The sequence below is a fragment of the Glycine max genome, unplaced genomic scaffold, assembly GCF_000004515.6.
Source record: "Glycine max cultivar Williams 82 unplaced genomic scaffold, Glycine_max_v4.0 scaffold_86, whole genome shotgun sequence".
NCBI lineage: Eukaryota > Viridiplantae > Streptophyta > Magnoliopsida > Fabales > Fabaceae > Glycine > Glycine max.
This window is the reverse complement of record NW_024464744.1, coordinates 19,276-33,872: the sequence shown is the minus strand read 5'-3', so window position 1 is coordinate 33,872 and position 14,597 is coordinate 19,276. Positions and strand designations below refer to the sequence as shown.

Below are 14,597 nucleotides of genomic sequence, written 5' to 3'. Positions count from 1 at the left end.
CCTAAAAGTAGGAAAACCTATTCTAATATTTACAAAGAAAAGTGGACCCAACCTTGGCCCATGGGCTCAGAAATCTATCCTAAGGTTCATGAGAACCCTAGGACCTTCTTTAGCAGCTCTAGCCCAATCCTCTTGGAGTCTTTTGCTCATGGCTCTGGTGACTGATCCCTTCCTAGGGAGGATTGTATCATCCCCTCCCCCTTGAAGGGGATTTGACCTCAAATCTGTTGGTTCCTCCTACTCAGTATCGGCTCCACCTGTAAAAGGAATTAAATCAGAAATGTTAAAAGTGGTGCTGACTCCATACTCTTCTGGGAGTTCCAACCTATAGGCATTTTATTGATCCTCTCCAAGACCTGAAAAGGTCCATCCTCTAGGACTAAGCTTGGATTTCCTCTTAGTAGGGAATTTATCCTTCCTAAGATGGAGCCAAACTCAGTCCCTTTCATTAAGAACTAGCTCATTTCTTCCTCTATTTCCTTTAGTAGCATACACCTTTGGTTGGTTCCTAACCCTCTCATGCAACTTCTTTACAAACTCTAACCTTGATTCCCCTTCTTTATGTATAAAAGAAGTGTCAAGTGGGAGGGGAATTAGGTCTTAGGGTGTTAGAGGATTGAAGCCATAGATAACCTCAAAAGGGGATTGCTTGGTGGTTCTATGAATCCCCCTGTTCTAGGAAAATTCTACATGAGTAAGATACTAATCCTAAGACTTATGGGTTCCTTTCAGAAAAGCCCTTAAAAGGGTGGATAGAGACCCATTCACTACCTTTGTTTGCCCATCAATTTATGGATGACAAGTGGTAGAGAAAAGAAGCTTAGTTCCTTGCTTAGCCCATAAGGTTTTCCAGAAAAGGCTAAGGAACTTAGCATCTCTATTTGACACAATAATCCTACGCAAACCATAGAGTCTCATAATTTCCCCAAAGAAGAGTTTTGAGATGTGAGAAACATCATCTACCTTATGCCATGGTATAAAGTGTGCCATCTTGCTAAACCTATCCACCACCACAAAGATAGAGTCTACACGTCTTTGGGTGCAAGGAAGCCCAAGAACAAAGTCCATACTAATGTCTACCGAGGGTGCAAATGGGATGAGTAAGGGTGTGTATAGCCTATGAGGTATCACCCTAGACTAGGCTTGTAAACAAGCCACACACCTAGTGCAATCACTACAATAAAAATGACCTATACCTACAGACAAAAACTGTCACTATAAGTAAAAAATTCGTAGGTAAATGTATAATAAACTTTGTCCTACAGACATTTCTTCTGTCAACTTTGAGGGGGCATATAATGACAGCTAATTGTCTGTCACTATAGGTTTTACCTACTATGTATAATGTGTAGGTAAAAGTCATTAACTTCTACTTACATCTCCTAACTGTAGGTAAAAGTCTTTAACATGTACCTATCATCTTCAACTGTAGGTAAATGTTTAGATCTTAGAGAGAGCTTATAACATACATAATTGAATGTGGGCAGTGCAGCAATCCAACGATCCTTCCAGCTCCAACTCCAACTAGCTTTGCCAAGTTCATAATTACCTAGGCCTTGGCTAGAGCTGACCCTCCACTATTAGAGTGACAAGACATCAAGACCCTAATCTAGTACAAGGACCATAAAGATGTCTACAATATCTTTTGCATATATACACAAAGTTAGAGTGACAAGACATCAGAATAACTTCCACATATATTTCAGTTAGACATAATTTTATAGTTGTGCTCTTAATTTTATTGATTTATATTTATAAGAAATAAATTTAAATCTAGAAGTATTAGCTAATCGTCATTTCCCTAATCAAATTAATCAAGAACAATTTTAGACCCATATAATTAGCATTCAAAATCCAAAATTAGACTCCATAAACATAAAAGGAGATTCTACTGTGTGCGCATGTTCATACATAAACATAATTACAGTTCAAATCTGTCTTTCTTTTTGAGTTTTGAAAATAATAATAAACATAAAAGGAGATTCTACTATCTTTCTTTAATGTCTTCCTCAAGAAGCCCCCAGAAGAAATCTTCTGTGTCAAACCTGTGTATCAGATAGGGGTTGAGAGTCAATGCATTTTTTTCCCAATTGGGAAGAGGAAGGAAGAAAAATGAAAAAGAAAAGTAAGAAAAATGCTACTCCAATGATCAAGAAATAATTTGCAGAGTAGCTTTGTCCTATTGAAATAATAATTTTACCATCAAGATTATATGATTATGGAAAGATCATCAAACTGTCAACAATCATGAGAATTTTCAAGAGTTTACCTGAGTACACTCTATCAAGCACACGGGGAACAACACAGAAAATAGTTGGTTTTAGTTCCCCAACATCATCAATTAACAATTTGACATCCTACAGCCATTGAGTAAATGATGGTCATATTCCAAATCCAAAGTTCAACTTTTGTGTGGGGGGGGATCAAACAAATCCAAAGTTTAATTATTACATCAAATGTTCATTTCATAATGACAGATATACATATACTACATATACTTACCCCACGCCAGAAACCAATTGAAGCACCATGCCATATGAATATCTCCTCAATGGTCCTAAAAAAAGTATGTGCGAGTGGAAGGTAAGATATGTATACATCATTTTCTTAATAGGAAGTTCAAAGCTCTGAGTTTGATCCTGTGGCAGTATTAAAAATTGAATTAGGAATGGGAAACACAAAATATTCAAAGCAAAAGACATAATTAATTCCTTGAGGTCATGACTGAAATTAACCTCAGAAAAATAAATTCCAATGTATATGATTCTGTATAAATTGGTCAAACCAAACAATCCCCAAGTTTCCATTTACAAGATATCCTTATATTTTCATTTCCATTGCACAAAAAAGTTATATTCATTAATTGCTGTAACAAAGACATAAAAATGAATGCTTCTTTCTAAAGCACAAGCATTTTAGGAAAGAAAGGAGAGAATCAACAAAACTTACTCTTGAGATACTTTGTTGCATTTGGAAATGTCTTGAATTGCTGAAAAGTTTCAAAACAAATATTTGGGTGAGACTAACTGTTTACAAAAGATTGTACACAACTCTCAAATCCTTCCTAACAATTAAACTGCTATAAAACAGAGGGCTTAGATAGGAGAACCTCAGGTATCTTCTTCTCTTCTGCAAGTGCAATTGAGACCTCTGAATGGCATATAATAAACTCGATAGCCCCAACACCTGTGTCATATGAATGAGAGTGTCAAAGCAACTGAAAATTATAAGTTTAATTTGAAAAAATGAATATTTGTACAATGAGATATTCTCCCAGTACCATGCACCATTTGAATTTACTGCATGCAGTAAACTTCAAAAAACATATCATTGTTAGAAAAGTTATATATCACAATTTTAGGTACCGGACAAGTTTCAGTGTAAGTTCTTTACTTGCATTATTTTAAAAGGACTTTGTTCGTAAATAAGTGGAACTCTCTGCAAAGAGTAGATATTCAATATAAGAAACAAAGCTTCAATCTAGAAATACCTTATTCTCCATTAAGCTCAATAAGGACTACAAAAATCCAACTACCAAAGAAACAATATAGTAGAAATAGAAATAACAATAGATACTCAGCGCAAAAAAGAAACAAAAATCAACATATCAACATCTAAATAATACAATAGAAACCTCCAACATATAGAGTGAGCAGAAAAATCAAGATGGAAAAAACTCACCAGAAAACAAGGGAAGCAAATTCAAAAATAAAATGTACCTGCATGCTCATAATCCATTCTGCAGAATTGGCACCATAAATACCACATTTTACACCCTGCAAATCAGCAATATATGAATTAAGCTGAAATGAACAAATTGCTAGAAACTATAAATATAATCATATGCAAATATGAAATATCAAAATCGTATAAAATAAGGATATCCATGTCAAAGAACCAAGCACTTGAACTCACATGACCATGGTTCTGATTCACTCTTGAGCTATTCATGCACATGCAGATAGCCACATTACCAAGAACATATGGTCATATGTCTCACATTACCATGGTTCTATTTTGAACGAAATAGCTATCTGCCTCCTATCCTATTGAAACAGAATTGTTTAAAATATGTCATATGACGCAGCGATTGAGGTGAGGAACCATGTTTCCCCAGAGCCAGAGGTGGAGGACGCCGGAGTTGCTTCGTTGGCGAATCCAAAGGTAATCAGATGCTGCATGTCTTAATTATATGGAGTATTATGTAACATGAAACATATGATATATCACTTAATGACCGCAATTGTTGGACCAACGATACTAACCCTGCCGTAGGCGTTAAGGGTCATGTCGTCACCTTCTACTCTTACTTCCTCATGTCCAAAGTGTGACTGATTACTATTACTATGCTAAAGCATGGTTACGTTCTTTACTTGCTTTGTGTCACCGCACAAACAAGAAAATTTTCTTGCTTTTTAAATTTCATATTTTCAGTTCCACTTAAATTGTATGTCTCTCCTTTTCCTTAGCTTTCATGGAGCGTTTCTAGTTCTTCATTAACTCTCTTGTTCAATTCTTCTTCTTCTTTTTTTATGAAAATTTCTTAGATTTTTTTATTTAAATAATTAGAGGCTTGTGACAAATTCGGAATGCGAAATGATTTTAAAGGTTCAAAGGTAGCAAGCAAATCTGAAAATGTGAGTAAATGTGAAAGATTTTATGGCAAGTGAGATTAAAGTTTCATAGATCGATAATTTTTTTAAAATAAATTTGTAATTTTGTGTGAAATATGATATTTTAATTGATAGTTTTATGTATAAAAGGTGAATTACACCTTTTCGTTTTGAAAATTTTCTTTTTATCAGATTTCTCTTCTTCTTTCTTATATGTCTTTCTTGATTTCCTCATCTTTTTTCTAATTTAAATTAATTTCCTACTCTATTTTTCAATCTCACGTGATTTTCTCTTATTTCTTTTTAAACATTTTTTAATTATTATTAGTATGAAGTCTACCTCCAGCTTTTCTACTTTTGCTTTATGTTCTTCAGGAAGCAGCCGGACCTCATCAATCAATTGGATACACTAGGAGACATTCTCAGGGGACACAAATTCTAATTCCTAATAATAACCTTGCATATTTATGTTTGAATAAATCTCCTGTAATATATTACTAATAATCTTATTATTAAATGAAAAAATATTAAATATATATTTTTTAATTTTATTACTTTGTAAGAAGTATTACAAGCATCTCATATATACATTTTTTTAAAACATCCCCAAATAATATAGCCAAATCTGTTCAATAAATACGAGGATGATACAAATACTCTAATACTCTACTTATACATTGCCTATTATTATCATCCCCAAAAGTAACAAATGTTAGGACACTTATTAGTACCAAAATCTGCTTGAAGTATACTGCATGCAAAGTTTTGTTCTAAATTATATATACTGTACCTGACTAATCATATAAGAAGCTTGGTTCCAATTAAATGCGAAATAACTGAGGATGCATCGATCAAACTCATCAATAAATTTCTGGCATAAAGTAGTAGGGTCCTTCTGATCAGCAAGATTTTCAAGGATGCTTTCCAAACACTCCTAATAATAATAACAGCAATTGCTCCCTCTGCCTCATTTGGAGAAGAGGTAAACCTGTAATCATATGTAAGCTCTTCCCACTGTTTAATGTCCCTCTTCGCAAATATTATAATATGTTCATCGCCATTAACACTTATAACTCTGGAATAGCAATTTGGCTGCACTCAAACAAAAATTATAAGCAATTATTTTTTTCTTTAGCAACCAAAATAAGGCTGAATGAATTCTTCCATAAATAAACAAGTTGAATTGCAATATTTACAAACTAATGTCAAAAGCATAGGAGTCAATTCCATATAGTGGCACAAAGCAGCCATATAGAAGGTAGCAAGATGACATGTATTTAGAAGTCAAGGTACGCATTACATAAATTCTGACGAGAGAGAAGCTCTGATCCAGAATTGAATCCCACATAGCTTGTGTCAAATTCTTTCTTAAACATGAGTCGCCTAATATTTGAACAGAGATTTAGCTCACATATAGCATCTAATAAACAACTAAGTACCAGTATATTGTTAATCCCACATAGCTTTTTCCCTTTTTTCTTTTTATCTAATGTTTTCCTCTGAAAGCCAGTGGAAATAATAATAATAATAATTTACCTGGATCTATTCCATCAGTGTTTGGAGAGTCAACTGGAGCAAGAATGGTCAGCCCTTGAATTATAATGTCACTGCAGAGATAGGGGATAATAAGAATAAAAGAAAATACTGTGAATTAAGATTAATCCACCAACTGTCTAATCAACCTTGTTTAGTTATGACAAAAAACACATACATCCTAACCCTAACTCTTTCAATCAGCATTTCTCTCTCTAAAATTTGTCTCCAAATCACAAACACACCCATTCCACACACACACAATACAAATATTAATTGACCTTTCAATAAATGAGTGGTCCCTACAACTCCTTTTGAATCTAACTGACTCATTTTAAAACTCATAGCTAATTGTATCTAGTTGTGTAGCAATCACCACTACTCAAAACAAAACAAAAAAGAAAAAAATAAAAGAGAATGAACTACAAAGTAGGGGTTCAGTTAAACCATTCACAATCAACATTCTTATTTCAATTCAAATTTCAAAATAAAACTCAGCAAGTAACGGCAACATGCCATGTAACCTGCGCATCAATCCCAAACCCTATGTTAATTGTCGCGTGTCCAGAACGAAGAAGAAGAAGATGATGATGTATCATATGGCTACACACTCTCTTTACCCAAACACGAACAGATAAACACGCAAACCAAGGGCATGGAAATCAAACTATTACATTATATATGCAACAAGTCAGGCAAAGTATAAATAAAAACAAATAATAATATAATAATATACAAAAGCTGAAGCATATAGAAAATTGAATCAAGTTCAGATAAGTTTGCAATGTAACTGAAATTTCTCCTGATGCGTTAATCAATCAATCAAATTATTCTTCGCGGTGTAAAACACGTAAGAAGAAGAAAAAAAGATGGGAAAATGAAAAAGAAAAGGGAAATTGTGAAGGAATTGCAAAAAAGAAAAAAAAAAGGAAAAGCGTGATTGAGGAATTGCCTGAGAGAAGAAGGGAAACAAACGGGGAAAGGAAGAAAAGAGAGAAGGGATCTAGCTTGTAATGTTGGGGCAGACGGATGTGTTTTCAATGTTTGCGTCTGCGGGTTATTTTGGTGAAAATAAACTAGTACCTTCTCTGCATCAATTCAAAGGCCCGGTCCATAATCCAAAGGGTTGTGGCCATTTTGGAGTTTGATTTCAAGATAAAATGAATCTCATTGTTGAAACTAACAAGAAATTGTCATAAAAAATAATGTTAATCTAAATTAATCCATAAAAATAATAATCTAAATTAAAATTTAATATTACTAACTAATATATTTTATCTTTAAAATTTTGAACAATTATTAACTAAAAATTAATTTAAATTGAATGGTTATTTTTTGAGATTGAGTATTTACTAAAAAAAACAAGAGATTAATATTCAAATTTAAACAGTCTTAAAGAGTTTTACCTACGCCAACAATTGTAGGTATAAGACTTTTGAGGGTATACCTACATCAACCAATTATAGGCACATGTTTTATGAAGTTTTATCTACATCACGTAGTTGTAGGTATAAGTTTTTTAGAATTTTGCCTACACTGTGCTTTTGTAGGTAGTAATCCTTTTGAGTTTTACCTACACTAATCAACCATAGGCACAAGTTTTTTGAAGTTTTACCTACACAATGTAATTGTAGGTAGAAGTCTTTTTTCAGTTTTAATGAATTTACTTACACCAAATAATGGTTGGTACAAATGGTTGAGTTTTACCTACATTAGTCACTTGTAGGTAGAAGTATTTTTGAGATTTACCTACACTAATTAATGTCTGTAGGAAAAAGGCGTCCATAGGCTTAGGTCATTTTTCTTGTAGTGAATGCTTATGGACATCTTTCTTCATATGGGGCCAATAAAAGTTTTCTTTCAGTAAGACAAGGGTCTTGTCTATCCCAAAATGGCCCATGAGGCCACCCTCATGGCTCTGTTTCACAAATAATTTCCTGATGGATCCTTGGGATATGCAAAGCTTTCCCTTTTTGAACAAATACCCGTCAGCCAAATAGAACCCATCTTAAGCCTTTTGCCCATAACTCTCATAAATAGGAGAGAAATGTTCATCTGAAGTGTTATACCCTAATTTTGTCAGGGGACTGTCATTCATTGATTCTCGCTAGCCAAACTGTGTTGTTCGACACCAGTCTCTGGCTCGCCTAGGTGAGCCAATTGCTTCATGGCTAAGTCTCAGCTTGCCTGGGTGAGCTGCAGGTCCACCAAATGCCATTTTTGGATATAAATAGGCGTGAAGGGGGCTGAGTAAAGGGTTCCAAGGTTCAGCATTGAAGGATATTGAGAGAATTGAGAGAGAAGAAGAAGAAAGAAGAGAAAATGAAGCCGAGGCGCTACTGAATCACGACCGTGATCGACCCCTACATTGTTCCTTGTTCAGTGTTCTTCGTGTGGCCGTCGATTAGTTTTGTTTTTGATATTTGAATGTGATCTATGCACCCTTATGGGTCCCCCTTGTGTTTTGTGCATATTCATTTCCTCCATCTATCATCGGTGATCTCATTTTCTTTGTAAAGTTCAATCTTAACTGATCACTAATGTTGTAAAGTTATCTTTAAAGAGGTTGGAAGTTAACGAACGAAACCAAGATAAAATCAACTCATAACTAACTACTTTTTATCAAATATCACTTGAGATCATTTCAAGGTCCAACTCCTTAGCGGTTCTCTCCTCTTTTCAAAAGTTAAAACATCATTTCAAGGTCCAACGCTTTAAACGACCTTTTTGTTCACAATTAAAATGAATCTTTCAAAAAACATAAAACCAACTTAACACAGAAAACATTCGGACTTAAAGAACAGGTCTGAATTCCTCATCGCACCGGAGGATACGTAGGAGCAAGGGCAACACCCTTGTCAACCCAAAAAAAATAAAGAAACATAAAAAAGAAAAAAAACATAATTTTGAAGTTACATTATGTACACTCGATTAAAGGTTGTCGTCCATTGTGACGGGCATGTATACCTTCCCCGTGCAAAAACAACTCCCGAACCCTTCTTTTCAAAATTCACAGACCCCCTTTTTGGTTTTTCTAACGTTTTCGTCGAATAGGACAAAATGGGCACATATTATATTTTTAATCACTAAAATTTTTAGGATTTTTATTCTAGTCCCTAATAAAAAATTAAGGAACATTGATTAGTAAGAAAAAGTACAGGTATTACAAATAGAAATCCTAAAAAGTTTAGAGACTAAAAAGACAGTAAACCACAATTTTTTTTTATAATGTGTAAGTCATTGATGATATTTGAGATGAAAACCTGGTTGTCTCATGCGCACAAAAGCTTCAAGAATAAAGATCAGATTAAAGTATAAAAGAAAAATCTTTAAATCATTAAATGCCATCGTTCTTTTATTCACTTGCAATTTATTATTTATTTAATGTAAAATTTAATGAAATCCATAACTTATTTGGATTGAAGCCAAAAACATAAGATCTGATTCAGTGCAAATCCGTGTTCCTTTACTTTTCGAGAAAAATTTACTTCCTTAGAAAATGTCGCGTGCGACGTGCAACCCAGCAATGGTGAGTAGGAGTGTTCTAGGGTCCCAAACGAGTTCAAAATCGGTGACAGAGACAATGAGTGGTTCCCACGAGTTTGTGATCAAGGGTTACTCACTAACGAAAGGAATGGGCATTGGGAAATACATCGTGAGTGAGACTTTCATAGTGGGAGGGTTCCAATGGGCCATATACTTTTTCCCTGATGGTAGGGACCCCAAAGATAATGCCGCTTATGTCTCTGTCTTCGTTGCACTCCATTCCAAGAGCACCAACGTTCGTGCATTGTTCGATCTCACGTTGCTCGACCTATGCAAGAAAGGAGAGCACAAGGTTCATAGCCACTTCAGTCACTCCCTCACGATTGGGCCTTACACTCTCATAAACCATGGCAGCATGTGGTTAGTGTTAGTGTTTTCTTTATTTTTATTTTTAGAAAATAAATATTGAAATGTATCTTAGTTTTTTAATATTTTAAAATTTAGTTTTAGTCTCTATAGAAACTTATTATATTCGTATGTCCAACATTTATGTAAACAATATAGTCTTTAAAATAAAGCAAAGTGTTATTGATTTTTCTTTTAATCTTTTTTCACTATTGTCAGGGGTTAAAGAGATAGCTCTTTTATTAGAATATAAGACATAAAAATTAAATTTTCAAAGGAACTAGAGAACCTTGTGATTTTGGTGATATGATTTGGATATCATCATGATTTATTAGCTCTTGTATCCATTTTTTGTGGTGTACATTACGTAGTGATCAATGATGCACTTGTTGTGTAATAGGGGCTATACGCGGTTTTTCAAACGGAGACACCTTGAGACGTCAAATTTTCTCAAGGATGACTGCTTGAAGATAAATTGCACTATTGCGGTTTTAGTGTCGTCCATAGATATATTCTTCTCAGTTAAACACAATACAGGTTCCTGAATCTGATATTGGTGAACATTTTGGGATGTTGTTAGAGGATGAGGAATCATTTGATGTTACTTTCTCGGTTGGTGGAGAAAGGTTTCATGCTCATAAGCTTGTTTTGGCAGCTCGATCAACCATGTTTGAAACTCAATTTTTTAATGCGATGAAGAAGGATGATCAAGAGATAGTTGTTATTGACATGGAACCTAAGGTTTTCAAGGTGTCACATTCTGTTCCGTACAAAATCGCCGGTCTTACCGCAGTCCGATAAAACTTTCCCTTTAGCTTGATCGGTACCTTTGCATCACATAACACCCCCGATGCTTTTCTCCATTTCATCCATCCTGCTTGAATGCGATGATTCACATCCCCTTCAATTTCTCCATCATCCTGTATTACAGACCCAAGATATTTAAACCGTGTGACTTGAGGGATAATATGGTCTCCTATTTTCACCTCTGAGTTAGATACCCTCCTACTTTTGTTGAACTTACATTCCATATACTCCGATTTGCTTCTGCTTTGGCGAAAGCCATGTGTTTCTAGAGCTCCTCTCCAAGTTTCCAACCTCTCATTCAACTCCTCCCTCGACTCTCCAAGGAGGACTATGTCATCTGCAAATAGCATGCATCTCGGCGCTATCTCTTGGATTTGTTCCGTGAGGACATCCAGAATTAAGGTAAAAAGGTAGGGGCTAAGGGTTGACCCTTGATGCAAACCAATTGTGATGGGAAAATCGTCTGACTCTCCACCCTGTGTCCTAACACTAGTCGATACCCTATCATACATATCTTGGATAGCTCGAATATATGCAACCCTAACCCATTTCTTCTCTAGAGCTTTCCACAAAATCTCTCTAGGCACTCTATCATACGTTTTCTCCAAGTCAATAAAAATCAAGTGCAAGTCTTGTTGGTCCATGCGATATTGCTCCATCACCCGCCGTAATAAATAAATCGCTTCCATGGTCGACCTTCCCGTCATGAAACCAAATTGATTCTCAGTAACTTGAGTCTCCTTTCTTAATCTCCATTCGATCACTCTTTCCCATAATTTCATGGTATGACTCATGAGCTTGATTCCCCTATAATTTGCACAATTTTGTATATCCCCCTTGTTCTTATAGATTGGCACTAACGTGCTTCTCCTCCATTCCTCCGGCATGCGTTTTGACCTCATAATTTCATTAAAGAGTTTGGTGAGCCACTCAAGACCTCTATCTCCAAGAGTTTTCCACACTTCAATAGGTATGTTGTCTGGCCCCACCGCCTTACCGTTACGCATTCTTTTCAACGCTTCCTTTACTTTCTGTTTCTGAATCCGACGATAATACTTATAGTTCTGGTCCTCTTCTCTTGTGTCTAGATTGCTAGAGTCGTATCCATATCCATCATTAAATAAGTTGTGGAAATACACCTTCCACCTTTCCTTGATATCTTTTTCATGCACTAAGACTTTGCCTTCTTCATCCTTAACACACTTTACGTGATCCAAATCTCTAGTCTTCCTCTCTCTACCCTTAGCAAGCCTATATATAGATCTTTCTCCGTCCCTGGTTCCTAGAGCTTGGTATAGTCCGTCAAAAGCTTGGGCTCTTGCCTCACTCACCGCCTTTTTGGTTTCATTTCTAGCTATCTTATACTTATCCCAAGTTTCAGAATTTCTACACCTAGACCACTCCTTGAAACACTCCTTTTTTACTCTAACTTTGCTCTGAACACTTTCATTCCACCACCACGATTCTTTACCCCTAGGCCCAAAACCTCTAGATTCACCCAACGTCTCTTTAGCCACTTTAATAATCTCTTGGGACGTCTTGTTCCACATATCATTTGCACTTCCTTGTGATTGTCCACACCATCCCTCCCATATCTTTTGTTGGAAGATTCCTTGTTTCTCACCCTTCAAGTGCCACCATTTGATCCTTGGTGCTACCCTAGGACTTCTTCTCTTTGCCCTATCTCTAATTCTTACATCCATAACCAAAACTCTATGTTGGGTAGTCAAGCTCTCTCCCGGGATAACTTTACAGTTCAAGCAATACTTCCTATCAGACTTCCTGATAAGGAAGAAATCTATCTGAGAACATGTCCCTCCACTTTTGTAAGTGATAAGATGTTCCTCTCTTTTCTTAAACCATGTATTGGCTATAGAAAGATCCAAAGCCTCCGAAAACTCCAAGATGGATTTACCCTCCCCATTCATCTCCCCTAGGCCAAAACCCCCATGCACCCCCTCAAAACCTCTATCCACGCTACCTACATGTCCATTGAGATCCCCTCCTAGGAAAACTTTCTCTCCTTGGGGTATATCCTGAAGTACCCCTTCTAGATCCTCCCAAAATTTTACCTTAAAGCGTTATGCTAACCCAACCTGAGGTGCGTACCCACTAATAACATTAAAGGTGTCCTGTCCCACTACCAATTTTAAGGTTATGATACGATCTCCTACTCTTCTTACATCTACGACATCCTTCTTCCACTCCTTGTCCACAATAATCCCTACCCCATTTCTTGATCTGATTTTTCCCGTATACCACAGCTTAAATCCCGAGTTGTCTAATTCTTTCGCTTTTTCACCTGTCCACTTAGTTTCTTGTAGGCACATAAAATTGATCTTCCTCCTCACCATAACATCCACTATTTCCATAGATTTTCCAGTAAGTATGCCTATATTCCATGTACCAAAGCGAATCCTCCTGTCACGAACTAGCTTCTTTACCCACACCCGTTCACGAAAATGTGGGAACCCTTGCTGACTTTTCAGTACATCCGGGCGGCGATGCAGCGGCCCTTGCTCTTTTGACACTGTACTCGAGCCATACAGCGCGTTGCTTCCGGGCAACGACCTAGCATTCACATTATTACGTAATTGATCCATGTCATAGAGATTCAACAAAGTTTTACGTTGGCTGTCGAAAGCCTAACACAACCCTCTCCTTTTATCCGGGCTTGGGACCGGCTAAGAATAGCAAAGCTAACCTAGGCAGGATTACTGGGAATTTGTCACTGTGAATTTTAAGCTGAACTTTTTACTGAATTTCCTTGGCATATAGAAAAAAAATTATATAAAAAGAACCAAGTGATTTGGATAAAATAAAAAAATAAGAAAAATCATACAAGTTGACAGGAAAAATAAAAAGAAGTGAGAATGGAAGTGTGCTTATTGTTTTGGCTCAAAATTTGTTCCTTATGGAAAATTCATATAATAAGTAGAGGCCTAAATATGTTCTTGGTCCTTTTAAGTTTGTGTTTTTTGATATTTGGTCATTGTGTTCATTTTTCTAATTTTTGTCCTTATAATAAGTTTATGCTTTTCAAATTTTGGTTCCTATAAGTTTTTTGCTCATTTTTAATCCTTGTAAGTTTATGTTTTTCAAAAATGAACAAAATATCTTACAGTAGGAACAAAAAATGAGCACAATATCTTACAGAAACAAAAATTGAAAAAGAGCGAACAAGGACTAAAATTAGAAAAATGAACTTACAGGAACCAGAAAAACATTAATTTACAGGGACCAAAAGCATATTTAGGCCTAAAGTAGACTTGAGAATCTATTCAAAGAAGTTTAAACTATTTCTAGAAAGATGTTTTAAACTATTTATCTTTTAAAGAAGTTTTCAAAATTTTAATTTTTAATAAATAAGCCTCTTACTTTTTTGTTATTAGTCTTCTTTTACTTTTTAACTTTCTTTTTCAATATCCCTTGTATCTCTCACCTAAAACAATCGTATTTGAGTCAAATAGGATAAATATGAAGAAGAATTCCTTTTTAAAATATTGACAAAATAATTTACTAGAAAATTAAATTATTGAGTGACTAACGAGGGGAAAGAAATTAAAGGACCGATATCATGATATTTTTAAATGTCTAGATACCAAATATAATAACCATAGGTATGTACGTAAGGGTCATAGCTTGTACACCATTGGTTTAACCAATAATCAGGATGTGCCACAAGCCTTAAAACAAGTAGAGCATTCAATGTGGTTTTTTTCCAAGCCTAATCTGGCTAACTCACAGATTTAA

At 35.4% G+C, this 14,597-nt stretch overlaps 1 long non-coding RNA gene and 1 pseudogene across 1 annotated transcript; one reads left to right on the top strand and one right to left on the bottom strand.

Moving 5' to 3' along the window:
* Nucleotides 1-1,940: 1,940 nt before the first annotated feature.
* Nucleotides 1,941-7,248, bottom strand: LOC102669802 (uncharacterized). Its single transcript, XR_005890605.1, has 7 exons — nucleotides 6,150-7,248; nucleotides 5,404-5,705; nucleotides 3,110-3,776; nucleotides 2,950-2,989; nucleotides 2,503-2,639; nucleotides 2,270-2,357; nucleotides 1,941-2,045 (listed from the first exon to the last, which is right to left on the bottom strand). It is a non-coding gene; the product is annotated as an uncharacterized lncRNA (long non-coding RNA).
* Nucleotides 7,249-9,665: 2,417 nt separating this feature from the next.
* LOC100790579 (BTB/POZ and MATH domain-containing protein 4-like) lies at nucleotides 9,666-14,597 on the top strand (annotated as a pseudogene).